Genomic DNA, 22,500 nt, shown 5'->3' with positions numbered 1-22,500 from the left:
TAATTATTCCTGATTTTCACAAAAGGTTTGCAATCAAAGAATGGAATGATTGACTCCGACGTGATTTGAACACGCAACCTTCTGATCTGGAGTCAGACGCGCTACCGTTGCGCCACGAGGTCATGTACAACTGTATTGTTTCTTAGCTACATATTGAGTCTAGGAGTAATTATTCCTGATTTTCACAAAAGGTTTGCAATCAAAGAATGGAATGATTGACCCCAACGTGATTTGAACACGCAACCTTCTGATCTGGAGTCAGACGCGCTACCGTTGCGCCACGAGGTCATGTACAACTGTATTGTTTCTTAGCTACATATTGAGTCTAGGAGTAATTATTCCTGATTTTCACAAAAGGTTTGCAATCAAAGAATGGAATGATTGACCCCGACGTGATTTGAACACGCAACCTTCTGATCTGGAGTCAGACGCGCTACCGTTGCGCCACGAGGCCACGCACAGCTGTATTGTTTCTTAGGTAGTTGTTGAGTCTAGGAGTAATTATTCCTGATTTTCACAAAAGGTTTGCAATCAAAGAATGGAATGATTGACCCCGACGTGATTTGAACACGCAACCTTCTGATCTGGAGTCAGACGCGCTACCGTTGCGCCACGAGGCCATGTACAACTGTATTGTTTTTTAGCTACATATTGAGTCTAGGAGTAATTATTCCTGATTTTCACAAAAGGTTTGCAATCAAAGAATGGAATGATTGACCCCAACGTGATTTGAACACGCAAACTTCTGATCTGGAGTCAGACGCGCTACCGTTGCGCCACGAGACCATGTACAGCTGTATTGTTTCTTAGCTACATATTGAGTCTAGGAGTAATTATTCCTGATTTTCACAAAAGGTTTGCAATCAAAGAATGGAATGATTGACCCCAACGTGATTTGAACACGCAAACTTCTGATCTGGAGTCAGACGCGCTATCGTTGCGCCACGAGGCCACGCACAGCTGTATTGTTTCTTAGCTACATGTTGAGTCTAGGAGTAATTATTCCTGATTTTCACCAAAGGTTTGCAATGAAAGAATGGAATGATTGACCCCGACGTGATTTGAACACACAACCTTCTGATCTGGAGTCAGACGCGCTACCGTTTCGCCACGAGGCCACGCACAGCTGTATTGTTTCTTAGCTAGTTGTTGAGTCTAGGAGTAATTATTCCTGATTTTCACAAAAGGTTTGCAATTAAAGCATGGAATGATTGACCCCGACGTGATTTGAACACGCAACCTTCTGATCTGGAGTCAGACGCGCTACCGTTGCGCCACGAGGCCACGCACAGCAGTATTGTTTCTTAGGTAGTTGTTGAGTCTAGGAGTAATTATTCCTGATTTTCACCAAAGGTTTGCAATGAAAGAATGGAATGATTGACCCCGACGTGATTTGAACACACAACCTTCTGATCTGGAGTCAGACGCGCTACCGTTGCGCCACGAGGCCACGCACAGCTGTATTGTTTCTTAGCTACATGTTGAGTCTAGGAGTAATTATTCCTGATTTTCACCAAAGGTTTGCAATGAAAGAATGGAATGATTGACCCCGACGTGATTTGAACACGCAACCTTCTGATCTGGAGTCAGACGCGCTACCGTTGCGCCACGAGGCCATGTACAACTGTATTGTTCGTTAGCTACATGTTGAGTCTAGGAGTAATTATTCCTGATTTTCACAAAAGGTTTGCAATTAAAAGAATGGAATGATTGACCCCGACGTGATTTGAACACGCAACCTTCTGATCTGGAGTCAGACGCGCTACCGTTGCGCCACGAGGTCATGTACAACTGTATTGTTTCTTAGCTACATGTTGAGTCTAGGAGTAATTATTCCTGATTTTCACAAAAGGTTTGCAATTAAAAGAATGGAATGATTGACCCCGACGTGATTTGAACACGCAACCTTCTGATCTGGAGTCAGACGCGCTACCGTTGCGCCACGAGGTCATGTACAACTGTATTGTTTCTTAGCTACATATTGAGTCTAGGAGTAATTATTCCTGATTTTCACCAAAGGTTTGCAATGAAAGAATGGAATGATTGACCCTGACGTGATTTGAACACGCAACCTTCTGATCTGGAGTCAGACGCGCTACCGTTGCGCCACGAGGTCATGTACAACTGTATTGTTTCTTAGCTACATATTGAGTCTAGGAGTAATTATTCCTGATTTTCACCAAAGGTTTGCAATGAAAGAATGGAATGATTGACCCCGACGTGATTTGAACACGCAACCTTCTGATCTGGAGTCAGACACGCTACCGTTGCGCAACAAGGCCACCCACAGCTGTATTGTTCGTTAGCTACATGTTGAGTCTAGGAGTAATTATTCCTGATTTTCACAAAAGGTTTGCAATTAAAAGAATAGAATGATTGACCCCGACGTGATTTGAACACGCAACCTTCTGATCTGGGGTCAGACGCGCTTCCGTTGCGCCACGAGGCCACGCACAGCTGTATTGTTTCTTAGCTACATGTTGAGTCTAGGAGTAATTATTCCTGATTTTCACCAAAGGTTTGCAATGAAAGAATGGAATGATTGACCCCGACGTGATTTGAACACACAACCTTCTGATCTGGAGTCAGACGCGCTAACGTTGCGCCACGAGGCCACGCACAGCTGTATTGTTTCTTAGCTACATGTTGAGTCTAGGAGTAATTATTCCTGATTTTCACCAAAGGTTTGCAATGAAAGAATGGAATGATTGACCCCGACGTGATTTGAACACGCAACCTTCTGATCTGGAGTCAGACGCGCTACCGTTGCGCCACGAGGCCATGTACAACTGTATTGTTTTTTAGCTACATATTGAGTCTAGGAGTAATTATTCCTGATTTTCACAAAAGGTTTGCAATCAAAGAATGGAATGATTGACCCCGACGTGATTTAAACACGCAACCTTCTGATCTGGAGTCAGACGCGCTTCCGTTGCGCCACGAGGACATGTACAGCTGTATTGTTTCTTAGCTAGTTGTTGAGTCTAGGAGTAATTATTCCTGATTTTCACAAAAGGTTTGCAATTAAAAGAATGGAATGATTGACCCCGACGTGATTTGAACACGCAACCTTCTGATCTGGAGTCAGACGCGCTACCGTTGCGCCACGAGGACATGTATAGCTGTATTGTTTCTTAGCTAGTTGTTGAGTCTAGGAGTAATTATTCCTGATTTTCACAAAAGGTTTGCAATCAAAGAATGGAATGATTGACCCCGACGTGATTTGAACACGCAACCTTCCGATCTGGAGTCAGACGCGCTACCGTTGCGCCACGAGGCCATGTACAGCAGTATTGTTTATTAGCTAGTTGTTGAGTCTAGGATTAATTATTCCTGATTTTCACAAAAGGTTTGCAATCAAAGAATGGAATGATTGACTCCGACGTGATTTGAACACGCAACCTTCTGATCTGGAGTCAGACGCGCTACCGTTGCGCCACGAGGTCATGTACAACTGTATTGTTTCTTAGCTACATATTGAGTCTAGGAGTAATTATTCCTGATTTTCACAAAAGGTTTGCAATCAAAGAATGGAATGATTGACCCCAACGTGATTTGAACACGCAACCTTCTGATCTGGAGTCAGACGCGCTACCGTTGCGCCACGAGGTCATGTACAACTGTATTGTTTCTTAGCTACATATTGAGTCTAGGAGTAATTATTCCTGATTTTCACAAAAGGTTTGCAATCAAAGAATGGAATGATTGACCCCGACGTGATTTGAACACGCAACCTTCTGATCTGGAGTCAGACGCGCTACCGTTGCGCCACGAGGCCACGCACAGCTGTATTGTTTCTTAGGTAGTTGTTGAGTCTAGGAGTAATTATTCCTGATTTTCACAAAAGGTTTGCAATCAAAGAATGGAATGATTGACCCCGACGTGATTTGAACACGCAACCTTCTGATCTGGAGTCAGACGCGCTACCGTTGCGCCACGAGGCCATGTACAACTGTATTGTTTTTTAGCTACATATTGAGTCTAGGAGTAATTATTCCTGATTTTCACAAAAGGTTTGCAATCAAAGAATGGAATGATTGACCCCGACGTGATTTGAACACGCAACCTTCTGATCTGGAGTCAGACGCGCTACCGTTGCGCCACGAGACCATGTACAGCTGTATTGTTTCTTAGCTACATATTGAGTCTAGGAGTAATTATTCCTGATTTTCACAAAAGGTTTGCAATCAAAGAATGGAATGATTGACCCCAACGTGATTTGAACACGCAAACTTCTGATCTGGAGTCAGACGCGCTATCGTTGCGCCACGAGGCCACGCACAGCTGTATTGTTTCTTAGCTACATGTTGAGTCTAGGAGTAATTATTCCTGATTTTCACCAAAGGTTTGCAATGAAAGAATGGAATGATTGACCCCGACGTGATTTGAACACACAACCTTCTGATCTGGAGTCAGACGCGCTACCGTTTCGCCACGAGGCCACGCACAGCTGTATTGTTTCTTAGCTAGTTGTTGAGTCTAGGAGTAATTATTCCTGATTTTCACAAAAGGTTTGCAATTAAAGCATGGAATGATTGACCCCGACGTGATTTGAACACGCAACCTTCTGATCTGGAGTCAGACGCGCTACCGTTGCGCCACGAGGCCACGCACAGCTGTATTGTTTCTTAGCTACATGTTGAGTCTAGGAGTAATTATTCCTGATTTTCACCAAAGGTTTGCAATGAAAGAATGGAATGATTGACCCCGACGTGATTTGAACACACAACCTTCTGATCTGGAGTCAGACGCGCTACCGTTGCGCCACGAGGCCACGCACAGCTGTATTGTTTCTTAGCTACATGTTGAGTCTAGGAGTAATTATTCCTGATTTTCACCAAAGGTTTGCAATGAAAGAATGGAATGATTGACCCCGACGTGATTTGAACACACAACCTTCTGATCTGGAGTCAGACGCGCTACCGTTGCGCCACGAGGCCATGTACAACTGTATTGTTTTTTAGCTACATATTGAGTCTAGGAGTAATTATTCCTGATTTTCACAAAAGGTTTGCCATCAAAGAATGGAATGATTGACCCCGACGTGATTTGAACACGCAACCTTCTGATCTGGAGTCAGACGCGCTACCGTTGCGCCACGAGGTCATGTACAACTGTATTGTTTCTTAGCTACATGTTGAGTCTAGGAGTAATTATTCCTGATTTTCACAAAAGGTTTGCAATCAAAGAATGGAATGATTGACCCCGACGTGATTTGAACACGCAAACTTCTGATCTGGAGTCAGACGCCCTACCGTTGCGCCACGAGGCCACGCACAGCTGTATTGTTTCTTAGCTACATATTGAGTCTAGGAGTAATTATTCCTGATTTTCACAAAAGGTTTGCAATTAAAAGAATGGAATGATTGACCCCGACGTGATTTGAACACGCAACCTTCTGATCTGGAGTCAGACGCGCTTCCGTTGCGCCACGAGGCCATGTACAGCAGTATTGTTTCTTAGCTAGTTGTTGAGTCTAGGAGTAATTATTCCTGATTTTCACAAAAGATTTGCAATTAAAAGAATGGAATGATTGACCCCGACGTGATTTGAACACGCAACCTTCTGATCTGGAGTCAGACGCGCTACCGTTGCGCCACGAGGCCATGTACACCTGTATTGTTTCTTAGCTACATGTTGAGTCTAGGAGTAATTATTCCTGATTTTCACAAAAGGTTTGCAATCAAAGAATGGAATGATTGACCCCGACGTGATTTGAACACGCAACCTTCTGATCTGGAGTCAGACGCGCTACCGTTGCGCCACGAGGCCATGTACAGCAGTATTGTTTCTTAGCTAGTTGTTGAGTCTAGGAGTAATTATTCCTGATTTTCACAAAAGGTTTGCAATCAAAGAATGGAATGATTGACCCCGACGTGATTTGAACACGCAACCTTCTGATCTGGAGTCAGACGCGCTACCGTTGCGCCACGAGGCCATGTACAACTGTATTGTTTTTTAGCTACATATTGAGTCTAGGAGTAATTATTCCTGATTTTCACAAAAGGTTTGCAATCAAAGAATGGAATGATTGACCCCAACGTGATTTGAACACGCAAACTTCTGATCTGGAGTCAGACGCGCTACCGTTGCGCCACGAGACCATGTACAGCTGTATTGTTTCTTAGCTACATATTGAGTCTAGGAGTAATTATTCCTGATTTTCACAAAAGGTTTGCAATCAAAGAATGGAATGATTGACCCCAACGTGATTTGAACACGCAAACTTCTGATCTGGAGTCAGACGCGCTATCGTTGCGCCACGAGGCCACGCACAGCTGTATTGTTTCTTAGCTACATGTTGAGTCTAGGAGTAATTATTCCTGATTTTCACCAAAGGTTTGCAATGAAAGAATGGAATGATTGACCCCGACGTGATTTGAACACACAACCTTCTGATCTGGAGTCAGACGAGCTACCGTTTCGCCACGAGGCCACGCACAGCTGTATTGTTTCTTAGCTAGTTGTTGAGTCTAGGAGTAATTATTCCTGATTTTCACAAAAGGTTTGCAATTAAAGCATGGAATGATTGACCCCGACGTGATTTGAACACGCAACCTTCTGATCTGGAGTCAGACGCGCTACCGTTGCGCCACGAGGCCACGCACAGCTGTATTGTTTCTTAGGTAGTTGTTGAGTCTAGGAGTAATTATTCCTGATTTTCACAAAAGGTTTGCAATTAAAGCATGGAATGATTGACCCCGACGTGATTTGAACACGCAACCTTCTGATCTGGAGTCAGACGCGCTACCGTTGCGCCACGAGGCCACGCACAGCTGTATTGTTTCTTAGCTACATGTTGAGTCTAGGAGTAATTATTCCTGATTTTCACCAAAGGTTTGCAATGAAAGAATGGAATGATTGACCCCGACGTGATTTGAACACGCAACCTTCTGATCTGGAGTCAGACGCGCTACCGTTGCGCCACGAGGCCACGCACAGCTGTATTGTTTCTTAGCTACATGTTGAGTCTAGGAGTAATTATTCCTGATTTTCACCAAAGGTTTGCAATGAAAGAATGGAATGATTGACCCCGACGTGATTTGAACACACAACCTTCTGATCTGGAGTCAGACGCGCTACCGTTGCGCCACGAGGCCATGTACAACTGTATTGTTTTTTAGCTACATATTGAGTCTAGGAGTAATTATTCCTGATTTTCACAAAAGGTTTGCCATCAAAGAATGGAATGATTGACCCCGACGTGATTTGAACACGCAACCTTCTGATCTGGAGTCAGACGCGCTACCGTTGCGCCACGAGGTCATGTACAACTGTATTGTTTCTTAGCTACATATTGAGTCTAGGAGTAATTATTCCTGATTTTCACAAAAGGTTTGCAATCAAAGAATGGAATGATTGACCCCGACGTGATTTGAACACGCAACCTTCTGATCTGGAGTCAGACGCGCTACCGTTGCGCCACGAGGCCATGTACTCCTGTATTGTTTCTTAGCTACATGTTGAGTCTAGGAGTAATTATTCCTGATTTTCACAAAAGGTTTGCAATCAAAGAATGGAATGATTGACCCCGACGTGATTTGAACACGCAACCTTCTGATCTGGAGTCAGACGCGCTACCGTTGCGCCACGAGGCCATGTACAGCAGTATTGTTTCTTAGCTAGTTGTTGAGTCTAGGAGTAATTATTCCTGATTTTCACAAAAGGTTTGCAATCAAAGAATGGAATGATTGACCCCGACGTGATTTGAACACGCAACCTTCTGATCTGGAGTCAGACGCGCTACCGTTGCGCCACGAGGTCATGTACAACTGTATTGTTTCTTAGCTACATATTGAGTCTAGGAGTAATTATTCCTGATTTTCACAAAAGGTTTGCAATCAAAGAATGAAATGATTGACCCCAACGTGATTTGAACACGCAAACTTCTGATCTGGAGTCAGATGCGCTACCGTTGCACCACGAGGCCACGCACAGCTGTATTGTTTCTTAGCTACATATTGAGTCTAGGAGTAATTATTCCTGATTTTCACAAAAGGTTTGCAATCAAAGAATGGAATGATTGACCCCGACGTGATTTGAACACACAAACTTCTGATCTGGAGTCAGACGCGCTACCGTTGGGCCACGAGGTCATGTACAACTGTATTGTTTCTTAGCTACATATTGAGTCTAGGAGTAATTATTCCTGATTTTCACAAAAGGTTTGCAATCAAAGAATGGAATGATTGACCCCGACGTGATTTGAACACACAAACTTCTGATCTGGAGTCAGACGAGCTACCGTTGGGCCACGAGGTCATGTACAACTGTATTGTTTCTTAGCTACATATTGAGTCTAGGAGTAATTATTCCTGATTTTCACAAAAGGTTTGCAATCAAAGAATGAAATGATTGACCCCAACGTGATTTGAACACGCAACCTTCTGATCTGGAGTCAGACGCACTACCGTTGCGCCACGAGGTCACGCACAGCTGTATTGTTTCTTAGCTACATATTGAGTCTAGGAGTAATTATTCCTGATTTTCACAAAAGGTTTGCAATCAAAGAATGAAATGATTGACCCCAACGTGATTTGAACACGCAAACTTCTGATCTGGAGTCAGATGCGCTACCGTTGCACCACGAGGCCACGCACAGCTGTATTGTTTATTAGCTAGATGTTGAGTCTAGGAGTAATTATTCCTGATTTTCACAAAAGGTTTGCAATGAAAGAATGGAATGATTGACCCCGACGTGATTTGAACACGCAACCTTCTGATCTGGAGTCAGACGCGCTACCGTTGCGCCACGAGGCCATGTACAACTGTATTGTTTCTTAGCTACATATTGAGTCTAGGAGTAATTATTCCTGATTTTCACAAAAGGTTTGCAATCAAAGAATGGAATGATTGACCCAGACGTGATTTGAACACGCAACCTTCTGATCTGGAGTCAGACGCGCTACCGTTGGGCCACGAGGTCATGTACAACTGTATTGTTTCTTAGCTACATATTGAGTCTAGGAGTAATTATTCCTGATTTTCACCAAAGGTTTGCAATGAAAGAATGGAATGATTGACCCTGACGTGATTTGAACACGCAACCTTCTGATCTGGAGTCAGACCCGCTACCGTTGGGCCACGAGGCCACGCACAGCTGTATTGTTTCTTAGCTACATGTTGAGTCTAGGAGTAATTATTCCTGATTTTCACCAAAGGTTTGCAATTAAAGCATGGAATGATTGACCCCGACGTGATTTGAACACGCAACCTTCTGATCTGGAGTCAGACGCGCTACCGTTGCGCCACGAGGCCACGCACAGCTGTATTGTTTCTTAGCTACATGTTGAGTCTAGGAGTAATTATTCCTGATTTTTGCCAAAGGTTTGCAATGAAAGAATGGAACGATTGACCCCGACGTGATTTGAACACGCAACCTTCTGATCTGGAGTCAGACGCGCTACCGTTGCGCCACAAGGCCACGCACGGCTGTATTGTTTCTTAGCTACATGTTGAGTCTAGGAGTAATTATTCCTGATTTTTGCCAAAGGTTTGCAATGAAAGAATGGAACGATTGACCCCGACGTGATTTGAACACGCAACCTTCTGATCTGGAGTCAGACGCGCTACCGTTGCGCCACGAGGCCACGCACGGCTGTATTGTTTCTTAGCTACATGTTGAGTCTAGGAGTAATTATTCCGGATTTTTGCCAAAGGTTTGCAATGAAAGAATGGAACGATTGACCCCGACGTGATTTGAACACGCAACCTTCTGATCTGGAGTCAGACGCGCTACCGTTGCGCCACAAGGCCACGCACATCTGTATTGTTTCTTAGCTAGATGTTGAGTCTAGGAGTAATAATTACTGATTTTCACAAAAGGTTTGCAATCAAAGAATGGAACGATTGACCCCGACGTGATTTGAACACGCAACCTTCTGATCTGGAGTCAGACGCGCTACCGTTGCACCACGAGGCCACGCACAGCTGTATTGTTTCTTAGCTACATGTTGAGTCTAGGAGTAATTATTCCTGATTTTTGCCAAAGGTTTGCAATGAAAGAATGGAATGATTGACCCCGACGTGATTTGAACACGCAACCTTCTGATCTGGAGTCAGACGCGCTACCGTTGCGCCACGAGTCCACGCACAGCTGTATTGTTTCTTAGCTACATGTTGAGTCTAGGATTAATTATTCCTGATTTTTGCCAAAGGTTTGCAATCAAAGAATGGAATGATTGACCCCGACGTGATTTGAACACGCAACCTTCTGATCTGGAGTCAGACGCGCTACCGTTGCGCCACGAGGCCACGCACAGCTGTATTGTTTCTTAGCTAGTTGTTGAGTCTAGGAGTAATTATTCGTTGCGCCACGAGGCCACGCACAGCTGTATTGTTTCTTAGCTACATGTTGAGTCTAGGAGTAATTATTCCTGATTTTTGCCAAAGGTTTGCAATGAAAGAATGGAATGATTGATCCCGACGTGATTTGAACACGCAACCTTCTGATCTGGAGTCAGACGCGCTACCGTTGCGCCACGTGGCCACGCACAGCTGTATTGTTTCTTAGCTAGTTGTTGAGTCTAGGAGTAATTATTCGTTGCGCCACGAGGCCACGCACAGCTGTATTGTTTCTTAGCTACATGTTGAGTCTAGGAGTAATTATTCCTGATTTTTGCCAAAGGTTTGCAATGAAAGAATGGAATGATTGACCCTGACGTGATTTGAACACGCAACCTTCTGATCTGGAGTCAGACGCGCTACCGTTGCGCCAAGAGGCCACGCACAGCTGTATTGTTTATCAGCTAGATGTTGAGTCTAGGAGTAATTATTCCTGATTTTCACAAAAGGTTTGCAATGAAAGAATGGAATGATTGACCCTGACGTGATTTGAACACGCAACCTTCTGATCTGGAGTCAGACGCGCTACCGTTGCGCCACGAGGCCACGCACGGCTGTATTGTTTCTTAGCTACATGTTGAGTCTAGGAGTAATTATTCCTGATTTTTGCCAAAGGTTTGCAATCAAAGAATGGAATGATTGACCCCGACGTGATTTGAACACGCAACCTTCTGATTTGGAGTCAGACGCGCTACCGTTGCGCCACGAGGCCACGCACAGCTGTATTGTTTCTTAGCTAGATGTTGAGTCTAGGAGTAATTATTCCTGATTTTCATAAAAGGTTTGCAATGAAAGAATGGAATGATTGACCCCGACGTGTTTTGAAAACTTAACCTTCTGATCTGGAGTCAGACGCGCTACCGTTGCGCCACGAGGCCACGCACAGCTGGATTGTTTCTTAGGTACATGTTGAGTCTAGGAGTAAATATTCCTGATTTTCACAAAAAGTTTGCAATCGAAGAATGGAATGATTGACCCCGACGTGATTTGAACACGCAACCTTCTGATCTGGAGTCAGACGCGCTACCGTTGCGCCACGAGGCCACGCACAGCTGTATTGTTTCTTAGCTACATGTTGAGTCTAGGAGTAATTATTCCTGATTTTTGCCAAAGGTTTGCAATCAAAGAATGGAATGATTGACCCCGACGTGATTTGAACACGCAACCTTCTGATCTGGAGTCAGACGCGCTACCGTTGCGCCACGAGGCCACGCACACCTGTATTGTTTCTTAGCTACATGTTGAGTCTAGGAGTAATTATTCCTGATTTTCACAAAAGGTTTGCAATTAAAGCATGGAATGATTGACCCCGACGTGATTTGAACACGCAACCTTCTGATCTGGAGTCAGACGCGCTACCGTTGCGCCACGAGGCCACGCACAGCTGTATTGTTTCTTAGGTAGTTGTTGAGTCTAGGAGTAATTATTCCTGATTTTCAGAAATTGTTTGCCATCAAAGAATGGAATGATTGACCCCGACGTGATTTGAACACGCAACCTTCTGATCTGGAGTCAGACGCGCTACCGTTGCGCCATGAGGCCATGTACAACTGTATTGTTTCTTAGCTACATGTTGAGTCTAGGAGTAATTATTCCTGATTTTCACAAAAGGTTTGCCATCAAAGAATGGAATGATTGACCCCGACGTGATTTGAACACGCAACCTTCTGATCTGGAGTCAGACGCGCTACCGTTGCGCCACGAGGTCATGTACAACTGTATTGTTTCTTAGCTACATATTGAGTCTAGGAGTAATTATTCCTGATTTTCACAAAAGGTTTGCAATCAAAGAATGGAATGATTGACCCCGACGTGATTTGAACACGCAACCTTCTGATCTGGAGTCAGACGCGCTACCGTTGCGCCACGAGGCCACGCACAGCTGTATTGTTTCTTAGCTACATGTTGAGTCTAGGAGTAATTATTCCTGATTTTTGCCAAAGGTTTGCAATCAAAGAATGGAATGATTGACCCCGACGTGATTTGAACACGCAACCTTCTGATCTGGAGTCAGACGCGCTACCGTTGCGCCACGAGGCCACGCACACCTGTATTGTTTCTTAGCTACATGTTGAGTCTAGGAGTAATTATTCCTGATTTTCACCAAAGGTTTGCAATGAAAGAATGGAATGATTGACCCCGACGTGATTTGAACACGCAACCTTCTGATCTGGAGTCAGACGCGCTACCGTTGCGCCACGAGGCCACGCACAGCTGTATTGTTTCTTAGGTAGTTGTTGAGTCTAGGAGTAATTATTCCTGATTTTCACAAAAGGTTTGCAATTAAAGCATGGAATGATTGACCCCGACGTGATTTGAACACGCAACCTTCTGATCTGGAGTCAGACGCGCTACCGTTGCGCCACGAGGCCACGCACAGCTGTATTGTTTCTTAGGTAGTTGTTGAGTCTAGGAGTAATTATTCCTGATTTTCAGAAATTGTTTGCCATCAAAGAATGGAATGATTGACCCCGACGTGATTTGAACACGCAACCTTCTGATCTGGAGTCAGACGCGCTACCGTTGCGCCATGAGGCCATGTACAACTGTATTGTTTCTTAGCTACATGTTGAGTCTAGGAGTAATTATTCCTGATTTTCACAAAAGGTTTGCCATCAAAGAATGGAATGATTGACCCCGACGTGATTTGAACACGCAACCTTCTGATCTGGAGTCAGACGCGCTACCGTTGCGCCACGAGGTCATGTACAACTGTATTGTTTCTTAGCTACATATTGAGTCTAGGAGTAATTATTCCTGATTTTCACAAAAGGTTTGCAATCAAAGAATGGAATGATTGACCCCGACGTGATTTGAACACGCAACCTTCTGATCTGGAGTCAGACGCACTACCGTTGCGCCACGAGGTCATGTACAACTGTATTGTTTCTTAGCTACATATTGAGTCTAGGAGTAATTATTCCTGATTTTCACAAAAGGTTTGCAATCAAAGAATGGAATGATTGACCCCGACGTGATTTGAACACGCAACCTTCTGATCTGGAGTCAGACGCGCTACCGTTGCGCCACGAGGTCATGTACAACTGTATTGTTTCTTAGCTACATATTGAGTCTAGGAGTAATTATTCCTGATTTTCACAAAAGGTTTGCAATGAAAGAATGGAATGATTGACCCCGACGTGATTTGAACACGCAACCTTCTGATCTGGAGTCAGACGCGCTACCGTTGCGCCACGAGGCCATGCACAGCTGTATTGTTTCTTAGCTACATGTTGAGTCTAGGAGTAATTATTCCTGATTTTCACCAAAGGTTTGCAATGAAAGAATGGAATGATTGACCCCGACGTGATATGAACACGCAACCTTCTGATCTGGAGTCAGACGCGCTACCGTTGGGCCACGAGGCCACGCACAGCTGTATTGTTTCTTAGCTACATGTTGAGTCTAGGAGTAATTATTCCTGATTTTCACCAAAGGTTTGCAATGAAAGAATGGAATGATTGACCCCGACGTGATTTGAACACGCAACCTTCTGATCTGGAGTCAGACGCGCTACCGTTGCGCCACGAGGCCACGCACAGCTGTATTGTTTCTTAGGTAGTTGTTGAGTCTAGGAGTAATTATTCCTGATTTTCACAAAAGGTTTGCAATTAAAGCATGGAATGATTGACCCCGACGTGATTTGAACACGCAACCTTCTGATCTGGAGTCAGACGCGCTACCGTTGCGCCACGAGGCCACGCACAGCTGTATTGTTTCTTAGGTAGTTGTTGAGTCTAGGAGTAATTATTCCTGATTTTCAGAAATTGTTTGCCATCAAAGAATGGAATGATTGACCCCGACGTGATTTGAACACGCAACCTTCTGATCTGGAGTCAGACGCGCTACCGTTGCGCCACGAGGTCATGTACAACTGTATTGTTTCTTAGCTACATATTGAGTCTAGGAGTAATTATTCCTGATTTTCACAAAAGGTTTGCAATCAAAGAATGGAATGATTGACCCCGACGTGATTTGAACACGCAACCTTCTGATCTGGAGTCAGACGCACTACCGTTGCGCCACGAGGTCATGTACAACTGTATTGTTTCTTAGCTACATATTGAGTCTAGGAGTAATTATTCCTGATTTTCACAAAAGGTTTGCAATCAAAGAATGGAATGATTGACCCCGACGTGATTTGAACACGCAACCTTCTGATCTGGAGTCAGACGCGCTACCGTTGCGCCACGAGGTCATGTACAACTGTATTGTTTCTTAGCTACATATTGAGTCTAGGAGTAATTATTCCTGATTTTCACAAAAGGTTTGCAATGAAAGAATGGAATGATTGACCCCGACGTGATTTGAACACGCAACCTTCTGATCTGGAGTCAGACGCGCTACCGTTGGGCCACGAGGCCATGTACAACTGTATTGTTTCTTAGCTACATGTTGAGTCTAGGAGTAATTATTCCTGATTTTCACAAAAGGTTTGCAATCAAAGAATGGAATGATTGACCCCGACGTGATTTGAACACGCAACCTTCTGATCTGGAGTCAGACGCACTACCGTTGCGCCACGAGGCCATGCACAGCTGTATTGTTTCTTAGCTACATGTTGAGTCTAGGAGTAATTATTCCTGATTTTCACCAAAGGTTTGCAATGAAAGAATGGAATGATTGACCCCGACGTGATTTGAACACGCAACCTTCTGATCTGGAGTCAGACGCGCTACCGTTGGGCCACGAGGCCACGCACAGCTGTATTGTTTCTTAGCTACATGTTGAGTCTAGGAGTAATTATTCCTGATTTTCACCAAAGGTTTGCAATGAAAGAATGGAATGATTGACCCCGACGTGATTTGAACACGCAACCTTCTGATCTGGAGTCAGACGCACTACCGTTGCGCCACGAGGTCATTTACAACTGTATTGTTTCTTAGCTACATATTGAGTCTAGGAGTAATTATTCCTGATTTTCACAAAAGGTTTGCAATCAAAGAATGGAATGATTGACCCCGACGTGATTTGAACACGCAACCTTCTGATCTGGAGTCAGACGCGCTACCGTTGCGCCACGAGGTCATGTACAACTGTATTGTTTCTTAGCTACATATTGAGTCTAGGAGTAATTATTCCTGATTTTCACAAAAGGTTTGCAATGAAAGAATGGAATGATTGACCCCGACGTGATTTGAACACGCAACCTTCTGATCTGGAGTCAGACGCGCTACCGTTGCGCCACGAGGCCACGCACAGCTGGATTGTTTCTTAGGTACATGTTGAGTCTAGGAGTAAATATTCCTGATTTTCACAAAAAGTTTGCAATCGAAGAATGGAATGATTGACCCCGACGTGATTTGAACACGCAACCTTCTGATCTGGAGTCAGACGCGCTACCGTTGCGCCACGAGGCCACGCACAGCTGTATTGTTTCTTAGCTACATGTTGAGTCTAGGAGTAATTATTCCTGATTTTTGCCAAAGGTTTGCAATCAAAGAATGGAATGATTGACCCCGACGTGATTTGAACACGCAACCTTCTGATCTGGAGTCAGACGCGCTACCGTTGCGCCACGAGGCCACGCACAGCTGTATTGTTTCTTAGCTACATGTTGAGTCTAGGAGTAATTATTCCTGATTTTCACCAAAGGTTTGCAATGAAAGAATGGAATGATTGACCCCGACGTGATTTGAACACGCAACCTTCTGATCTGGAGTCAGACGCGCTACCGTTGCGCCACGAGGCCACGCACAGCTGTATTGTTTCTTAGGTAGTTGTTGAGTCTAGGAGTAATTATTCCTGATTTTCAGAAATTGTTTGCCATCAAAGAATGGAATGATTGACCCCGACGTGATTTGAACACGCAACCTTCTGATCTGGAGTCAGACGCGCTACCGTTGCGCCATGAGGCCATGTACAACTGTATTGTTTCTTAGCTACATGTTGAGTCTAGGAGTAATTATTCCTGATTTTCACAAAAGGTTTGCCATCAAAGAATGGAATGATTGACCCCGACGTGATTTGAACACGCAACCTTCTGATCTGGAGTCAGACGCGCTACCGTTGCGCCACGAGGTCATGTACAACTGTATTGTTTCTTAGCTACATATTGAGTCTAGGAGTAATTATTCCTGATTTTCACAAAAGGTTTGCAATCAAAGAATGGAATGATTGACCCCGACGTGATTTGAACACACAACCTTCTGATCTGGAGTCAGACGCGCTACCGTTGCGCCACGAGGTCATGTACAACTGTATTGTTTCTTAGCTACATGTTGAGTCTAGGAGTAATTATTCCTGATTTTCACAAAAGGTTTGCAATTAAAGCATGGAATGATTGACCCCGACGTGATTTGAACACGCAACCTTCTGATCTGGAGTCAGACGCGCTACCGTTGCGCCACGAGGCCACGCACAGCTGTATTGTTTCTTAGGTAGTTGTTGAGTCTAGGAGTAATTATTCCTGATTTTCAGAAATTGTTTGCCATCAAAGAATGGAATGATTGACCCCGACGTGATTTGAACACGCAACCTTCTGATCTGGAGTCAGACGCGCTACCGTTGCGCCATGAGGCCATGTACAACTGTATTGTTTCTTAGCTACATGTTGAGTCTAGGAGTAATTATTCCTGATTTTCACAAAAGGTTTGCCATCAAAGAATGGAATGATTGACCCCGACGTGATTTGAACACGCAACCTTCTGATCTGGAGTCAGACGCGCTACCGTTGCGCCACGAGGTCATGTACAACTGTATTGTTTCTTAGCTACATATTGAGTCTAGGAGTAATTATTCCTGATTTTCACAAAAGGTTTGCAATCAAAGAATGGAATGATTGACCCCGACGTGATTTGAACACGCAACCTTCTGATCTGGAGTCAGACGCACTACCGTTGCGCCACGAGGTCATTTACACCTGTATTGTTTCTTAGCTACATATTGAGTCTAGGAGTAATTATTCCTGATTTTCACAAAAGGTTTGCAATCAAAGAATGGAATGATTGACCCCGACGTGATTTGAACACGCAACCTTCTGATCTGGAGTCAGACGCACTACCGTTGCGCCACGAGGTCATGTACAACTGTATTGTTTCTTAGCTACATATTGAGTCTAGGAGTAATTATTCCTGATTTTCACAAAAGGTTTGCAATCAAAGAATGGAATGATTGACCCCGACGTGATTTGAACACGCAACCTTCTGATCTGGAGTCAGACGCGCTACCGTTGCGCCACGAGGTCATGTACAACTGTATTGTTTCTTAGCTACATATTGAGTCTAGGAGTAATTATTCCTGATTTTCACAAAAGGTTTGCAATGAAAGAATGGAATGATTGACCCCGACGTGATTTGAACACGCAACCTTCTGATCTGGAGTCAGACGCGCTACCGTTGGGCCACGAGGCCATGTACAACTGTATTGTTTCTTAGCTACATGTTGAGTCTAGGAATAATTATTCCTGATTTTCACAAAAGGTTTGCAATCAAAGAATGGAATGATTGACCCCGACGTGATTTGAACACGCAACCTTCTGATCTGGAGTCAGACGAGCTACCGTTGCGCCACGAGGCCATGCACAGCTGTATTGTTTCTTAGCTACATGTTGAGTCTAGGAGTAATTATTCCTGATTTTCACCAAAGGTTTGCAATGAAAGAATGGAATGATTGACCCCGACGTGATTTGAACACGCAACCTTCTGATCTGGAGTCAGACGCGCTACCGTTGGGCCACGAGGCCACGCACAGCTGTATTGTTTCTTAGCTACATGTTGAGTCTAGGAGTAATTATTCCTGATTTTCACCAAAGGTTTGCAATGAAAGAATGGAATGATTGACCCCGACGTGATTTGAACACGCAACCTTCTGATCTGGAGTCAGACGCGCTACCGTTGGGCCACGAGGCCACGCACAGCTGTATTGTTTCTTAGCTACATGTTGAGTCTAGGAGTAATTATTCCTGATTTTCACCAAAGGTTTGCAATGAAAGAATGGAATGATTGACCCCGACGTGATTTGAACACGCAACCTTCTGATCTGGAGTCAGACGCGCTACCGTTGGGCCACGAGGCCACGCACAGCTGTATTGTTTCTTAGCTACATGTTGAGTCTAGGAGTAATTATTCCTGATTTTCACAAAAGGTTTGCAATTAAAGCATGGAATGATTGACCCCGACGTGATTTGAACACGCAACCTTCTGATCTGGAGTCAGACGCGCTACCGTTGCGCCACGAGGCCACGCACAGCTGTATTGTTTCTTAGGTAGTTGTTGAGTCTAGGAGTAATTATTCCTGATTTTCAGAAATTGTTTGCCATCAAAGAATGGAATGATTGACCCCGACGTGATTTGAACACGCAACCTTCTGATCTGGAGTCAGACGCGCTACCGTTGCGCCACGAGGTCATGTACAACTGTATTGTTTCTTAGCTACATATTGAGTCTAGGAGTAATTATTCCTGATTTTCACAAAAGGTTTGCAATCAAAGAATGGAATGATTGACCCCGACGTGATTTGAACACACAACCTTCTGATCTGGAGTCAGACGCACTACCGTTGCGCCACGAGGTCATTTACACCTGTATTGTTTCTTAGCTACATATTGAGTCTAGGAGTAATTATTCCTGATTTTCACAAAAGGTTTGCAATCAAAGAATGGAATGATTGACCCCGACGTGATTTGAACACGCAACCTTCTGATCTGGAGTCAGACGCACTACCGTTGCGCCACGAGGTCATGTACAACTGTATTGTTTCTTAGCTACATATTGAGTCTAGGAGTAATTATTCCTGATTTTCACAAAAGGTTTGCAATCAAAGAATGGAATGATTGACCCCGACGTGATTTGAACACGCAACCTTCTGATCTGGAGTCAGACGCGCTACCGTTGCGCCACGAGGTCATGTACAACTGTATTGTTTCTTAGCTACATATTGAGTCTAGGAGTAATTATTCCTGATTTTCACAAAAGGTTTGCAATGAAAGAATGGAATGATTGACCCCGACGTGATTTGAACACGCAACCTTCTGATCTGGAGTCAGACGCGCTACCGTTGGGCCACGAGGCCATGTACAACTGTATTGTTTCTTAGCTACATGTTGAGTCTAGGAGTAATTATTCCTGATTTTCACAAAAGGTTTGCAATCAAAGAATGGAATGATTGACCCCGACGTGATTTGAACACGCAACCTTCTGATCTGGAGTCAGACGAGCTACCGTTGCGCCACGAGGCCATGCACAGCTGTATTGTTTCTTAGCTACATGTTGAGTCTAGGAGTAATTAGTCCTGATTTTCACCAAAGGTTTGCAATGAAAGAATGGAATGATTGACCCCGACGTGATTTGAACACACAAACTTCTGATCTGGAGTCAGACGCGCTACCGTTGGGCCACGAGGCCACGCACACCTGTATTGTTTCTTAGCTACATGTTGAGTCTAGGAGTAATTATTCCTGATTTTCACCAAAGGTTTGCAATGAAAGAATGGAATGATTGACCCCGACGTGATTTGAACACGCAACCTTCTGATCTGGAGTCAGACGCGCTACCGTTGCACCACGAGGCCACGCACAGCTGTATTGTTTCTTAGCTACATGTTGAGTCTAGGAGTAATTATTCCTGATTTTCACCAAAGGTTTGCAATGAAAGAATGGAATGATTGACCCCGACGTGATTTGAACACGCAACCTTCTGATCTGGAGTCAGACGCGCTACCGTTGGGCCACGAGGCCACGCACAGCTGTATTGTTTCTTAGCTACATGTTGAGTCTAGGAGTAATTATTCCTGATTTTCACAAAAGGTTTGCAATCAAAGAATGGAATGATTGACCCCGATGTGATTTGAACATGCAACCTTCTGATCTGGAGTCAGACGCGCTACCGTTGCGCCACGAGGTCATGTACAACTGTATTGTTTCTTAGCTACATATTGAGTCTAGGAGTAATTATTCCTGATTTTCACAAAAGGTTTGCAATCAAAGAATGGAATGATTGACCCCGACGTGATTTGAACACACAACCTTCTGATCTGGAGTCAGACGCACTACCGTTGCGCCACGAGGTCATTTACAACTGTATTGTTTCTTAGCTACATATTGAGTCTAGGAGTAATTATTCCTGATTTTCACAAAAGGTTTGCAATCAAAGAATGGAATGATTGACCCCGACGTGATTTGAACACGCAACCTTCTGATCTGGAGTCAGACGCACTACCGTTGCGCCACGAGGTCATTTACAACTGTATTGTTTCTTAGCTACATATTGAGTCTAGGAGTAATTATTCCTGATTTTCACAAAAGGTTTGCAATCAAAGAATGGAATGATTGACCCCGACGTGATTTGAACACGCAACCTTCTGATCTGGAGTCAGACGCGCTACCGTTGCGCCACGAGGTCATGAACAACTGTATTGTTTCTTAGCTACATATTGAGTCTAGGAGTAATTATTCCTGATTTTCACAAAAGGTTTGCAATGAAAGAATGGAATGATTGACCCCGACGTGATTTGAACACGCAACCTTCTGATCTGGAGTCAGACGCGCTACCGTTGGGCCACGAGGCCAAGCACAGCTGTATTGTTTCTTAGCTACATGTTGAGTCTAGGAGTAATTATTCCTGATTTTCACCAAAGGTTTGCAATGAAAGAATGGAATGATTGACCCCGACGTGATTTGAACACGCAACCTTCTGATCTGGAGTCAGACGCGCTACCGTTTCGCCACGAGGCCACGCACAGCTGTATTGTTTCTTAGCTAGTTGTTGAGTCTAGGAGTAATTATTCCTGATTTTCACAAAAGGTTTGCAATGAAAGAATGGAATGATTGACCCCGACGTGATTTGAACACGCAACCTTCTGATCTGGAGTCAGACGCGCTACCGTTGGGCCACGAGGCCACGCAAAGCTGTATTGTTTCTTAGCTACATGTTGAGTCTAGGAGTAATTATTCCTGATTTTCACCAAAGGTTTGCAATGAAAGAATGGAATGATTGACCCCGACTTGATTTGAACACGCAACCTTCTGATCTGGAGTCAGACGCGCTACCGTCTCGCCACGAGGCCACGCACAGCTGTATTGTTTCTTAGCTAGTTGTTGAGTCTAGGAGTAATTATTCCTGATTTTTGCCAAAGGTTTGCAATGAAAGAATGGAATGATTGACCCCGACGTGATTTGAACACGCAACCTTCTGATCTGGAGTCAGACGCGCTACCGTTGCGCCACGAGGTCATGTACAACTGTATTGTTTCTTAGCTACATATTGAGTCTAGGAGTAATTATTTCTGATTTTCACAAAAGGTTTGTAATGAAAGAATGGAATGATTGACCCCGACGTGATTTGAACACGCAACCTTCTGATCTGGAGTCAGACGCGCTACCGTTGCGCCACGAGGCCACGCACGGCTGTATTGTTTCTTAGCTACATGTTGAGTCTAGGAGTAATTATTCCTGATTTTCACCAAAGGTTTGCAATGAAAGAATGGAATGATTGACCCCGACGTGATTTGAACACGCAACCTTCTGATCTGGAGTCAGACGCGCTACCGTTGGGCCACGAGGCCACGCACAGCTGTATTGTTTCTTAGCTACATGTTGAGTCTAGGAGTAATTATTCCTGATTTTCACCAAAGGTTTGCAATGAAAGAATGGAATGATTGACCCCGACGTGATTTGAACACGCAACCTTCTGATCTGGAGTCAGACGCGCTACAGTTGCGCCACGAGGCCACGCACAGCTGTATTGTTTCTTAGCTACATGTTGAGTCTAGGAGTAATTATTCCTGATTTTCACCAAAGGTTTGCAATGAAAGAATGGAATGATTGACCCCGACGTGATTTGAACACGCAACCTTCTGATCTGGAGTCAGACGCGCTACCGTTGGGCCACGAGGCCACGCACAGCTGTATTGTTTCTTAGCTACATGTTGAGTCTAGGAGTAATTATTCCTGATTTTCACCAAAGGTTTGCAATGAAAGAATGGAATGATTGACCCCGACGTGATTTGAACACGCAACCTTCTGATCTGGAGTCAGACGCGCTACCGTTTCGCCACGAGGCCACGCACAGCTGTATTGTTTCTTAGCTACATGTTGAGTCTAGGAGTAATTATTCCTGATTTTCACCAAAGGTTTGCAATGAAAGAATGGAATGATTGACCCCGACGTGATTTGAACACGCAACCTTCTGATCTGGAGTCAGACGCGCTACAGTTGCG

The 22,500-nt window shown here is 44.3% G+C and overlaps 94 non-coding genes across 94 annotated transcripts in view; all 94 read right to left on the bottom strand.

Moving 5' to 3' along the window:
- Positions 1-50: 50 nt before the first annotated feature.
- trnaw-cca (transfer RNA tryptophan (anticodon CCA)) lies at positions 51-122 on the bottom strand. Its single transcript has one exon. It is a non-coding gene; the product is annotated as a tRNA-Trp (tRNA).
- A 94-nt stretch (positions 123-216) lies between these two features.
- On the bottom strand, positions 217-288 carry trnaw-cca (transfer RNA tryptophan (anticodon CCA)). The gene has a single exon. It is a non-coding gene; the product is annotated as a tRNA-Trp (tRNA).
- A 94-nt stretch (positions 289-382) lies between these two features.
- trnaw-cca (transfer RNA tryptophan (anticodon CCA)) lies at positions 383-454 on the bottom strand. Its single transcript has one exon. It is a non-coding gene; the product is annotated as a tRNA-Trp (tRNA).
- A 94-nt stretch (positions 455-548) lies between these two features.
- Positions 549-620, bottom strand: trnaw-cca (transfer RNA tryptophan (anticodon CCA)). The gene has a single exon. It is a non-coding gene; the product is annotated as a tRNA-Trp (tRNA).
- A 592-nt stretch (positions 621-1,212) lies between these two features.
- Positions 1,213-1,284, bottom strand: trnaw-cca (transfer RNA tryptophan (anticodon CCA)). The gene has a single exon. It is a non-coding gene; the product is annotated as a tRNA-Trp (tRNA).
- A 94-nt stretch (positions 1,285-1,378) lies between these two features.
- trnaw-cca (transfer RNA tryptophan (anticodon CCA)) lies at positions 1,379-1,450 on the bottom strand. Its single transcript has one exon. It is a non-coding gene; the product is annotated as a tRNA-Trp (tRNA).
- Positions 1,451-1,544: 94 nt separating this feature from the next.
- Positions 1,545-1,616, bottom strand: trnaw-cca (transfer RNA tryptophan (anticodon CCA)). Its single transcript has one exon. It is a non-coding gene; the product is annotated as a tRNA-Trp (tRNA).
- A 95-nt stretch (positions 1,617-1,711) lies between these two features.
- trnaw-cca (transfer RNA tryptophan (anticodon CCA)) lies at positions 1,712-1,783 on the bottom strand. The gene has a single exon. It is a non-coding gene; the product is annotated as a tRNA-Trp (tRNA).
- A 95-nt stretch (positions 1,784-1,878) lies between these two features.
- Positions 1,879-1,950, bottom strand: trnaw-cca (transfer RNA tryptophan (anticodon CCA)). The gene has a single exon. It is a non-coding gene; the product is annotated as a tRNA-Trp (tRNA).
- Positions 1,951-2,044: 94 nt separating this feature from the next.
- On the bottom strand, positions 2,045-2,116 carry trnaw-cca (transfer RNA tryptophan (anticodon CCA)). Its single transcript has one exon. It is a non-coding gene; the product is annotated as a tRNA-Trp (tRNA).
- A 261-nt stretch (positions 2,117-2,377) lies between these two features.
- Positions 2,378-2,449, bottom strand: trnaw-cca (transfer RNA tryptophan (anticodon CCA)). Its single transcript has one exon. It is a non-coding gene; the product is annotated as a tRNA-Trp (tRNA).
- Positions 2,450-2,709: 260 nt separating this feature from the next.
- trnaw-cca (transfer RNA tryptophan (anticodon CCA)) lies at positions 2,710-2,781 on the bottom strand. The gene has a single exon. It is a non-coding gene; the product is annotated as a tRNA-Trp (tRNA).
- Positions 2,782-3,042: 261 nt separating this feature from the next.
- Positions 3,043-3,114, bottom strand: trnaw-cca (transfer RNA tryptophan (anticodon CCA)). The gene has a single exon. It is a non-coding gene; the product is annotated as a tRNA-Trp (tRNA).
- Positions 3,115-3,208: 94 nt separating this feature from the next.
- trnaw-cca (transfer RNA tryptophan (anticodon CCA)) lies at positions 3,209-3,280 on the bottom strand. Its single transcript has one exon. It is a non-coding gene; the product is annotated as a tRNA-Trp (tRNA).
- A 94-nt stretch (positions 3,281-3,374) lies between these two features.
- On the bottom strand, positions 3,375-3,446 carry trnaw-cca (transfer RNA tryptophan (anticodon CCA)). Its single transcript has one exon. It is a non-coding gene; the product is annotated as a tRNA-Trp (tRNA).
- Positions 3,447-3,540: 94 nt separating this feature from the next.
- On the bottom strand, positions 3,541-3,612 carry trnaw-cca (transfer RNA tryptophan (anticodon CCA)). Its single transcript has one exon. It is a non-coding gene; the product is annotated as a tRNA-Trp (tRNA).
- A 94-nt stretch (positions 3,613-3,706) lies between these two features.
- On the bottom strand, positions 3,707-3,778 carry trnaw-cca (transfer RNA tryptophan (anticodon CCA)). The gene has a single exon. It is a non-coding gene; the product is annotated as a tRNA-Trp (tRNA).
- Positions 3,779-3,872: 94 nt separating this feature from the next.
- Positions 3,873-3,944, bottom strand: trnaw-cca (transfer RNA tryptophan (anticodon CCA)). The gene has a single exon. It is a non-coding gene; the product is annotated as a tRNA-Trp (tRNA).
- A 94-nt stretch (positions 3,945-4,038) lies between these two features.
- On the bottom strand, positions 4,039-4,110 carry trnaw-cca (transfer RNA tryptophan (anticodon CCA)). The gene has a single exon. It is a non-coding gene; the product is annotated as a tRNA-Trp (tRNA).
- Positions 4,111-4,536: 426 nt separating this feature from the next.
- Positions 4,537-4,608, bottom strand: trnaw-cca (transfer RNA tryptophan (anticodon CCA)). Its single transcript has one exon. It is a non-coding gene; the product is annotated as a tRNA-Trp (tRNA).
- A 94-nt stretch (positions 4,609-4,702) lies between these two features.
- On the bottom strand, positions 4,703-4,774 carry trnaw-cca (transfer RNA tryptophan (anticodon CCA)). The gene has a single exon. It is a non-coding gene; the product is annotated as a tRNA-Trp (tRNA).
- Positions 4,775-4,868: 94 nt separating this feature from the next.
- trnaw-cca (transfer RNA tryptophan (anticodon CCA)) lies at positions 4,869-4,940 on the bottom strand. Its single transcript has one exon. It is a non-coding gene; the product is annotated as a tRNA-Trp (tRNA).
- A 94-nt stretch (positions 4,941-5,034) lies between these two features.
- Positions 5,035-5,106, bottom strand: trnaw-cca (transfer RNA tryptophan (anticodon CCA)). Its single transcript has one exon. It is a non-coding gene; the product is annotated as a tRNA-Trp (tRNA).
- Positions 5,107-5,367: 261 nt separating this feature from the next.
- On the bottom strand, positions 5,368-5,439 carry trnaw-cca (transfer RNA tryptophan (anticodon CCA)). The gene has a single exon. It is a non-coding gene; the product is annotated as a tRNA-Trp (tRNA).
- A 95-nt stretch (positions 5,440-5,534) lies between these two features.
- On the bottom strand, positions 5,535-5,606 carry trnaw-cca (transfer RNA tryptophan (anticodon CCA)). Its single transcript has one exon. It is a non-coding gene; the product is annotated as a tRNA-Trp (tRNA).
- Positions 5,607-5,700: 94 nt separating this feature from the next.
- trnaw-cca (transfer RNA tryptophan (anticodon CCA)) lies at positions 5,701-5,772 on the bottom strand. Its single transcript has one exon. It is a non-coding gene; the product is annotated as a tRNA-Trp (tRNA).
- A 94-nt stretch (positions 5,773-5,866) lies between these two features.
- trnaw-cca (transfer RNA tryptophan (anticodon CCA)) lies at positions 5,867-5,938 on the bottom strand. The gene has a single exon. It is a non-coding gene; the product is annotated as a tRNA-Trp (tRNA).
- Positions 5,939-6,530: 592 nt separating this feature from the next.
- trnaw-cca (transfer RNA tryptophan (anticodon CCA)) lies at positions 6,531-6,602 on the bottom strand. Its single transcript has one exon. It is a non-coding gene; the product is annotated as a tRNA-Trp (tRNA).
- A 94-nt stretch (positions 6,603-6,696) lies between these two features.
- Positions 6,697-6,768, bottom strand: trnaw-cca (transfer RNA tryptophan (anticodon CCA)). The gene has a single exon. It is a non-coding gene; the product is annotated as a tRNA-Trp (tRNA).
- A 94-nt stretch (positions 6,769-6,862) lies between these two features.
- Positions 6,863-6,934, bottom strand: trnaw-cca (transfer RNA tryptophan (anticodon CCA)). Its single transcript has one exon. It is a non-coding gene; the product is annotated as a tRNA-Trp (tRNA).
- Positions 6,935-7,028: 94 nt separating this feature from the next.
- On the bottom strand, positions 7,029-7,100 carry trnaw-cca (transfer RNA tryptophan (anticodon CCA)). Its single transcript has one exon. It is a non-coding gene; the product is annotated as a tRNA-Trp (tRNA).
- Positions 7,101-7,194: 94 nt separating this feature from the next.
- Positions 7,195-7,266, bottom strand: trnaw-cca (transfer RNA tryptophan (anticodon CCA)). The gene has a single exon. It is a non-coding gene; the product is annotated as a tRNA-Trp (tRNA).
- Positions 7,267-7,360: 94 nt separating this feature from the next.
- Positions 7,361-7,432, bottom strand: trnaw-cca (transfer RNA tryptophan (anticodon CCA)). The gene has a single exon. It is a non-coding gene; the product is annotated as a tRNA-Trp (tRNA).
- Positions 7,433-7,526: 94 nt separating this feature from the next.
- On the bottom strand, positions 7,527-7,598 carry trnaw-cca (transfer RNA tryptophan (anticodon CCA)). The gene has a single exon. It is a non-coding gene; the product is annotated as a tRNA-Trp (tRNA).
- A 94-nt stretch (positions 7,599-7,692) lies between these two features.
- Positions 7,693-7,764, bottom strand: trnaw-cca (transfer RNA tryptophan (anticodon CCA)). The gene has a single exon. It is a non-coding gene; the product is annotated as a tRNA-Trp (tRNA).
- A 592-nt stretch (positions 7,765-8,356) lies between these two features.
- On the bottom strand, positions 8,357-8,428 carry trnaw-cca (transfer RNA tryptophan (anticodon CCA)). Its single transcript has one exon. It is a non-coding gene; the product is annotated as a tRNA-Trp (tRNA).
- A 260-nt stretch (positions 8,429-8,688) lies between these two features.
- Positions 8,689-8,760, bottom strand: trnaw-cca (transfer RNA tryptophan (anticodon CCA)). Its single transcript has one exon. It is a non-coding gene; the product is annotated as a tRNA-Trp (tRNA).
- A 426-nt stretch (positions 8,761-9,186) lies between these two features.
- On the bottom strand, positions 9,187-9,258 carry trnaw-cca (transfer RNA tryptophan (anticodon CCA)). The gene has a single exon. It is a non-coding gene; the product is annotated as a tRNA-Trp (tRNA).
- Positions 9,259-9,352: 94 nt separating this feature from the next.
- Positions 9,353-9,424, bottom strand: trnaw-cca (transfer RNA tryptophan (anticodon CCA)). Its single transcript has one exon. It is a non-coding gene; the product is annotated as a tRNA-Trp (tRNA).
- Positions 9,425-9,518: 94 nt separating this feature from the next.
- Positions 9,519-9,590, bottom strand: trnaw-cca (transfer RNA tryptophan (anticodon CCA)). Its single transcript has one exon. It is a non-coding gene; the product is annotated as a tRNA-Trp (tRNA).
- Positions 9,591-9,684: 94 nt separating this feature from the next.
- Positions 9,685-9,756, bottom strand: trnaw-cca (transfer RNA tryptophan (anticodon CCA)). The gene has a single exon. It is a non-coding gene; the product is annotated as a tRNA-Trp (tRNA).
- Positions 9,757-9,850: 94 nt separating this feature from the next.
- Positions 9,851-9,922, bottom strand: trnaw-cca (transfer RNA tryptophan (anticodon CCA)). Its single transcript has one exon. It is a non-coding gene; the product is annotated as a tRNA-Trp (tRNA).
- A 94-nt stretch (positions 9,923-10,016) lies between these two features.
- On the bottom strand, positions 10,017-10,088 carry trnaw-cca (transfer RNA tryptophan (anticodon CCA)). Its single transcript has one exon. It is a non-coding gene; the product is annotated as a tRNA-Trp (tRNA).
- A 94-nt stretch (positions 10,089-10,182) lies between these two features.
- On the bottom strand, positions 10,183-10,254 carry trnaw-cca (transfer RNA tryptophan (anticodon CCA)). The gene has a single exon. It is a non-coding gene; the product is annotated as a tRNA-Trp (tRNA).
- A 564-nt stretch (positions 10,255-10,818) lies between these two features.
- trnaw-cca (transfer RNA tryptophan (anticodon CCA)) lies at positions 10,819-10,890 on the bottom strand. Its single transcript has one exon. It is a non-coding gene; the product is annotated as a tRNA-Trp (tRNA).
- Positions 10,891-10,984: 94 nt separating this feature from the next.
- On the bottom strand, positions 10,985-11,056 carry trnaw-cca (transfer RNA tryptophan (anticodon CCA)). The gene has a single exon. It is a non-coding gene; the product is annotated as a tRNA-Trp (tRNA).
- A 260-nt stretch (positions 11,057-11,316) lies between these two features.
- On the bottom strand, positions 11,317-11,388 carry trnaw-cca (transfer RNA tryptophan (anticodon CCA)). The gene has a single exon. It is a non-coding gene; the product is annotated as a tRNA-Trp (tRNA).
- A 94-nt stretch (positions 11,389-11,482) lies between these two features.
- Positions 11,483-11,554, bottom strand: trnaw-cca (transfer RNA tryptophan (anticodon CCA)). Its single transcript has one exon. It is a non-coding gene; the product is annotated as a tRNA-Trp (tRNA).
- Positions 11,555-11,648: 94 nt separating this feature from the next.
- Positions 11,649-11,720, bottom strand: trnaw-cca (transfer RNA tryptophan (anticodon CCA)). Its single transcript has one exon. It is a non-coding gene; the product is annotated as a tRNA-Trp (tRNA).
- Positions 11,721-11,814: 94 nt separating this feature from the next.
- On the bottom strand, positions 11,815-11,886 carry trnaw-cca (transfer RNA tryptophan (anticodon CCA)). Its single transcript has one exon. It is a non-coding gene; the product is annotated as a tRNA-Trp (tRNA).
- A 94-nt stretch (positions 11,887-11,980) lies between these two features.
- Positions 11,981-12,052, bottom strand: trnaw-cca (transfer RNA tryptophan (anticodon CCA)). Its single transcript has one exon. It is a non-coding gene; the product is annotated as a tRNA-Trp (tRNA).
- A 94-nt stretch (positions 12,053-12,146) lies between these two features.
- Positions 12,147-12,218, bottom strand: trnaw-cca (transfer RNA tryptophan (anticodon CCA)). The gene has a single exon. It is a non-coding gene; the product is annotated as a tRNA-Trp (tRNA).
- A 94-nt stretch (positions 12,219-12,312) lies between these two features.
- On the bottom strand, positions 12,313-12,384 carry trnaw-cca (transfer RNA tryptophan (anticodon CCA)). The gene has a single exon. It is a non-coding gene; the product is annotated as a tRNA-Trp (tRNA).
- A 94-nt stretch (positions 12,385-12,478) lies between these two features.
- Positions 12,479-12,550, bottom strand: trnaw-cca (transfer RNA tryptophan (anticodon CCA)). The gene has a single exon. It is a non-coding gene; the product is annotated as a tRNA-Trp (tRNA).
- Positions 12,551-12,644: 94 nt separating this feature from the next.
- trnaw-cca (transfer RNA tryptophan (anticodon CCA)) lies at positions 12,645-12,716 on the bottom strand. Its single transcript has one exon. It is a non-coding gene; the product is annotated as a tRNA-Trp (tRNA).
- Positions 12,717-12,810: 94 nt separating this feature from the next.
- trnaw-cca (transfer RNA tryptophan (anticodon CCA)) lies at positions 12,811-12,882 on the bottom strand. The gene has a single exon. It is a non-coding gene; the product is annotated as a tRNA-Trp (tRNA).
- Positions 12,883-12,976: 94 nt separating this feature from the next.
- On the bottom strand, positions 12,977-13,048 carry trnaw-cca (transfer RNA tryptophan (anticodon CCA)). The gene has a single exon. It is a non-coding gene; the product is annotated as a tRNA-Trp (tRNA).
- Positions 13,049-13,142: 94 nt separating this feature from the next.
- On the bottom strand, positions 13,143-13,214 carry trnaw-cca (transfer RNA tryptophan (anticodon CCA)). Its single transcript has one exon. It is a non-coding gene; the product is annotated as a tRNA-Trp (tRNA).
- A 94-nt stretch (positions 13,215-13,308) lies between these two features.
- On the bottom strand, positions 13,309-13,380 carry trnaw-cca (transfer RNA tryptophan (anticodon CCA)). The gene has a single exon. It is a non-coding gene; the product is annotated as a tRNA-Trp (tRNA).
- Positions 13,381-13,474: 94 nt separating this feature from the next.
- trnaw-cca (transfer RNA tryptophan (anticodon CCA)) lies at positions 13,475-13,546 on the bottom strand. Its single transcript has one exon. It is a non-coding gene; the product is annotated as a tRNA-Trp (tRNA).
- Positions 13,547-13,806: 260 nt separating this feature from the next.
- Positions 13,807-13,878, bottom strand: trnaw-cca (transfer RNA tryptophan (anticodon CCA)). The gene has a single exon. It is a non-coding gene; the product is annotated as a tRNA-Trp (tRNA).
- Positions 13,879-13,972: 94 nt separating this feature from the next.
- trnaw-cca (transfer RNA tryptophan (anticodon CCA)) lies at positions 13,973-14,044 on the bottom strand. The gene has a single exon. It is a non-coding gene; the product is annotated as a tRNA-Trp (tRNA).
- A 94-nt stretch (positions 14,045-14,138) lies between these two features.
- trnaw-cca (transfer RNA tryptophan (anticodon CCA)) lies at positions 14,139-14,210 on the bottom strand. The gene has a single exon. It is a non-coding gene; the product is annotated as a tRNA-Trp (tRNA).
- A 94-nt stretch (positions 14,211-14,304) lies between these two features.
- trnaw-cca (transfer RNA tryptophan (anticodon CCA)) lies at positions 14,305-14,376 on the bottom strand. The gene has a single exon. It is a non-coding gene; the product is annotated as a tRNA-Trp (tRNA).
- Positions 14,377-14,470: 94 nt separating this feature from the next.
- On the bottom strand, positions 14,471-14,542 carry trnaw-cca (transfer RNA tryptophan (anticodon CCA)). Its single transcript has one exon. It is a non-coding gene; the product is annotated as a tRNA-Trp (tRNA).
- Positions 14,543-14,802: 260 nt separating this feature from the next.
- Positions 14,803-14,874, bottom strand: trnaw-cca (transfer RNA tryptophan (anticodon CCA)). Its single transcript has one exon. It is a non-coding gene; the product is annotated as a tRNA-Trp (tRNA).
- Positions 14,875-15,134: 260 nt separating this feature from the next.
- On the bottom strand, positions 15,135-15,206 carry trnaw-cca (transfer RNA tryptophan (anticodon CCA)). Its single transcript has one exon. It is a non-coding gene; the product is annotated as a tRNA-Trp (tRNA).
- A 94-nt stretch (positions 15,207-15,300) lies between these two features.
- trnaw-cca (transfer RNA tryptophan (anticodon CCA)) lies at positions 15,301-15,372 on the bottom strand. Its single transcript has one exon. It is a non-coding gene; the product is annotated as a tRNA-Trp (tRNA).
- Positions 15,373-15,466: 94 nt separating this feature from the next.
- Positions 15,467-15,538, bottom strand: trnaw-cca (transfer RNA tryptophan (anticodon CCA)). Its single transcript has one exon. It is a non-coding gene; the product is annotated as a tRNA-Trp (tRNA).
- A 94-nt stretch (positions 15,539-15,632) lies between these two features.
- trnaw-cca (transfer RNA tryptophan (anticodon CCA)) lies at positions 15,633-15,704 on the bottom strand. Its single transcript has one exon. It is a non-coding gene; the product is annotated as a tRNA-Trp (tRNA).
- A 94-nt stretch (positions 15,705-15,798) lies between these two features.
- On the bottom strand, positions 15,799-15,870 carry trnaw-cca (transfer RNA tryptophan (anticodon CCA)). Its single transcript has one exon. It is a non-coding gene; the product is annotated as a tRNA-Trp (tRNA).
- Positions 15,871-15,964: 94 nt separating this feature from the next.
- Positions 15,965-16,036, bottom strand: trnaw-cca (transfer RNA tryptophan (anticodon CCA)). The gene has a single exon. It is a non-coding gene; the product is annotated as a tRNA-Trp (tRNA).
- Positions 16,037-16,130: 94 nt separating this feature from the next.
- trnaw-cca (transfer RNA tryptophan (anticodon CCA)) lies at positions 16,131-16,202 on the bottom strand. Its single transcript has one exon. It is a non-coding gene; the product is annotated as a tRNA-Trp (tRNA).
- Positions 16,203-16,296: 94 nt separating this feature from the next.
- Positions 16,297-16,368, bottom strand: trnaw-cca (transfer RNA tryptophan (anticodon CCA)). Its single transcript has one exon. It is a non-coding gene; the product is annotated as a tRNA-Trp (tRNA).
- Positions 16,369-16,462: 94 nt separating this feature from the next.
- trnaw-cca (transfer RNA tryptophan (anticodon CCA)) lies at positions 16,463-16,534 on the bottom strand. The gene has a single exon. It is a non-coding gene; the product is annotated as a tRNA-Trp (tRNA).
- Positions 16,535-16,628: 94 nt separating this feature from the next.
- trnaw-cca (transfer RNA tryptophan (anticodon CCA)) lies at positions 16,629-16,700 on the bottom strand. The gene has a single exon. It is a non-coding gene; the product is annotated as a tRNA-Trp (tRNA).
- Positions 16,701-16,794: 94 nt separating this feature from the next.
- Positions 16,795-16,866, bottom strand: trnaw-cca (transfer RNA tryptophan (anticodon CCA)). Its single transcript has one exon. It is a non-coding gene; the product is annotated as a tRNA-Trp (tRNA).
- Positions 16,867-16,960: 94 nt separating this feature from the next.
- Positions 16,961-17,032, bottom strand: trnaw-cca (transfer RNA tryptophan (anticodon CCA)). Its single transcript has one exon. It is a non-coding gene; the product is annotated as a tRNA-Trp (tRNA).
- A 94-nt stretch (positions 17,033-17,126) lies between these two features.
- trnaw-cca (transfer RNA tryptophan (anticodon CCA)) lies at positions 17,127-17,198 on the bottom strand. The gene has a single exon. It is a non-coding gene; the product is annotated as a tRNA-Trp (tRNA).
- Positions 17,199-17,292: 94 nt separating this feature from the next.
- On the bottom strand, positions 17,293-17,364 carry trnaw-cca (transfer RNA tryptophan (anticodon CCA)). Its single transcript has one exon. It is a non-coding gene; the product is annotated as a tRNA-Trp (tRNA).
- A 94-nt stretch (positions 17,365-17,458) lies between these two features.
- On the bottom strand, positions 17,459-17,530 carry trnaw-cca (transfer RNA tryptophan (anticodon CCA)). The gene has a single exon. It is a non-coding gene; the product is annotated as a tRNA-Trp (tRNA).
- A 260-nt stretch (positions 17,531-17,790) lies between these two features.
- trnaw-cca (transfer RNA tryptophan (anticodon CCA)) lies at positions 17,791-17,862 on the bottom strand. Its single transcript has one exon. It is a non-coding gene; the product is annotated as a tRNA-Trp (tRNA).
- A 592-nt stretch (positions 17,863-18,454) lies between these two features.
- On the bottom strand, positions 18,455-18,526 carry trnaw-cca (transfer RNA tryptophan (anticodon CCA)). Its single transcript has one exon. It is a non-coding gene; the product is annotated as a tRNA-Trp (tRNA).
- A 94-nt stretch (positions 18,527-18,620) lies between these two features.
- trnaw-cca (transfer RNA tryptophan (anticodon CCA)) lies at positions 18,621-18,692 on the bottom strand. The gene has a single exon. It is a non-coding gene; the product is annotated as a tRNA-Trp (tRNA).
- Positions 18,693-18,952: 260 nt separating this feature from the next.
- trnaw-cca (transfer RNA tryptophan (anticodon CCA)) lies at positions 18,953-19,024 on the bottom strand. Its single transcript has one exon. It is a non-coding gene; the product is annotated as a tRNA-Trp (tRNA).
- Positions 19,025-19,118: 94 nt separating this feature from the next.
- On the bottom strand, positions 19,119-19,190 carry trnaw-cca (transfer RNA tryptophan (anticodon CCA)). Its single transcript has one exon. It is a non-coding gene; the product is annotated as a tRNA-Trp (tRNA).
- A 260-nt stretch (positions 19,191-19,450) lies between these two features.
- trnaw-cca (transfer RNA tryptophan (anticodon CCA)) lies at positions 19,451-19,522 on the bottom strand. The gene has a single exon. It is a non-coding gene; the product is annotated as a tRNA-Trp (tRNA).
- Positions 19,523-19,782: 260 nt separating this feature from the next.
- trnaw-cca (transfer RNA tryptophan (anticodon CCA)) lies at positions 19,783-19,854 on the bottom strand. Its single transcript has one exon. It is a non-coding gene; the product is annotated as a tRNA-Trp (tRNA).
- Positions 19,855-20,446: 592 nt separating this feature from the next.
- trnaw-cca (transfer RNA tryptophan (anticodon CCA)) lies at positions 20,447-20,518 on the bottom strand. Its single transcript has one exon. It is a non-coding gene; the product is annotated as a tRNA-Trp (tRNA).
- Positions 20,519-20,612: 94 nt separating this feature from the next.
- trnaw-cca (transfer RNA tryptophan (anticodon CCA)) lies at positions 20,613-20,684 on the bottom strand. The gene has a single exon. It is a non-coding gene; the product is annotated as a tRNA-Trp (tRNA).
- Positions 20,685-21,442: 758 nt separating this feature from the next.
- On the bottom strand, positions 21,443-21,514 carry trnaw-cca (transfer RNA tryptophan (anticodon CCA)). The gene has a single exon. It is a non-coding gene; the product is annotated as a tRNA-Trp (tRNA).
- Positions 21,515-21,608: 94 nt separating this feature from the next.
- Positions 21,609-21,680, bottom strand: trnaw-cca (transfer RNA tryptophan (anticodon CCA)). The gene has a single exon. It is a non-coding gene; the product is annotated as a tRNA-Trp (tRNA).
- Positions 21,681-21,940: 260 nt separating this feature from the next.
- Positions 21,941-22,012, bottom strand: trnaw-cca (transfer RNA tryptophan (anticodon CCA)). The gene has a single exon. It is a non-coding gene; the product is annotated as a tRNA-Trp (tRNA).
- A 426-nt stretch (positions 22,013-22,438) lies between these two features.
- Positions 22,439-22,500, bottom strand: part of trnaw-cca (transfer RNA tryptophan (anticodon CCA)) — a 72-nt gene continuing 10 nt past the window's right edge. Inside the window, exon 1 of the tRNA in view lies at positions 22,439-22,500. This exon is cut by the window's right edge and continues 10 nt beyond it. This is a non-coding gene — a tRNA (tRNA-Trp).

The sequence above is a fragment of the Pseudorasbora parva genome, chromosome 16, assembly GCF_024679245.1.
Source record: "Pseudorasbora parva isolate DD20220531a chromosome 16, ASM2467924v1, whole genome shotgun sequence".
NCBI classification, from domain to species: domain Eukaryota; kingdom Metazoa; phylum Chordata; class Actinopteri; order Cypriniformes; family Gobionidae; genus Pseudorasbora; species Pseudorasbora parva.
Note: the sequence above shows the minus strand (reverse complement) of the source record. Positions and strands in the feature narration are given on the sequence as shown.